The sequence below is a fragment of the Pteropus vampyrus genome, unplaced genomic scaffold (genome assembly GCF_000151845.1).
Source record: "Pteropus vampyrus isolate Shadow unplaced genomic scaffold, Pvam_2.0 Scaffold341, whole genome shotgun sequence".
NCBI lineage: Eukaryota > Metazoa > Chordata > Mammalia > Chiroptera > Pteropodidae > Pteropus > Pteropus vampyrus.
Genome location: NW_011889122.1, coordinates 264,594 through 266,065, shown reverse-complemented (window position 1 = coordinate 266,065; position 1,472 = coordinate 264,594).

The following is a 1,472-nucleotide window of genomic DNA, read 5'->3' as shown; positions in this document are numbered from 1 at the left end:
GCGTCTGCGCCGCAGGCGGCTCAGTGGCCTCTACAACCCTCCAGCCGCATCCCGGGGCCGAGCGCGTGCCCGCCTCCTGCGCTGTGCCCGGCGGCTCGGCTTCTCCCCATCAGCAGACACCCCCTCTGCCAGCGAGTCGTCGCCACGTGGCGTTCTGCCTTGTCTTCCTTTGCGATGGCTCCTTTCCAGTCTTGTGCCCATTTCGAGGGGTCGTCTGTAATTTTGGTGTTGAGTTGTAGGACTGCTTTGTTTATTCAGGCACAAGTCCGTTGTCACATGTGTTCTGCAAACATTTTCTCCTAGTCTATCCTTGCCTGTTTGTTTTATTGCGGTAAATAAACATAGTTTACCATCGACTGTTTTTAAGTGTCATGTACACGTTGCTGTGAGATCTCCGGAACTTTTTCGTTTTGCGAGTCTGAACCTCTGTCCCCATTAAATGACACCTTCCCCTTAACCCTTCCCCCCTCAGCCCCTGGCTCCCACCATCTACTGTCTGTCCCTATAATTTCAAATACTCTAGGTCCCTCACATATATATATAGACTTATACAGGATTTGTCCTTTTGCGACTGGCTTCTTTCACTGAGAACAATGTCCTCAAGGTCCGTCCACCCTAGCAAGGTCGTAGCTTGTGCTAGAATTTCCTTCCTGTTCAAGGCTGAATAATACCCCGCTGTCTGTGGACAGACGGCATTTTTGTCTGTCCATTCATCCTTCAAGGACGTTGGCTGGCTTCCACCTCGCGGCTATTGTGCACAGTGTGCTAAGAGCATGGTGTGCAAATGTGCCCTCGAGACCCTGCTTTCAGCTCTTTTGGATAAATACCCCGAAGGAGATCGCCGAGCCATAAGGTAGTTTTATTTTTAGTTTTTTGAGGCACCGCCATCCTGTTTTCCACAGCAGCTGTACCAATTTATAACCCCGCCAACAGTGCCCAGGGGGGCCAGTTTCTCCACATCCTCACCAACACTTGTTTTCTGTATTTTGTTTTTTGTTTTTGCTGGTAACCATCCTAATGGGTGTGCGGTGACAGCTCATTGTGGTTTTGATTTGCATTTCTTTTTTGATGAGTGATGTTTACCACCTTTTTCTATGCTCATTGGCTGTTTGTATATAATCTTTGGAGAAATGTCAATTTCAGTCCTTTGCCAATGATTTGAGTTACTTGTATATTTATTTGAGTTGACTTTTGCATATGGACTCTTCATTTTTAAACTGTCTTTAGAGGAACAGTTTCCTCTGGGCATCTCAAACATGAAGGAGCCCACCACGCCTCCCTCCCTCCCGCCCAGTCCCAAACCTGATTCCTGCTCAAGGTTTCTCGACTCAGTAAAGAACACTGCGTGGAGCAGGCTGCTCTGGCCCAAACCGGACTTATCCCCAACGCTTGTCTTTGCCCAAGATTCAAAACCCGTTCCCAGCGTGACCACTGCTCACTTCTTACGCATCCACTGTTACCCCTCTGCTGAA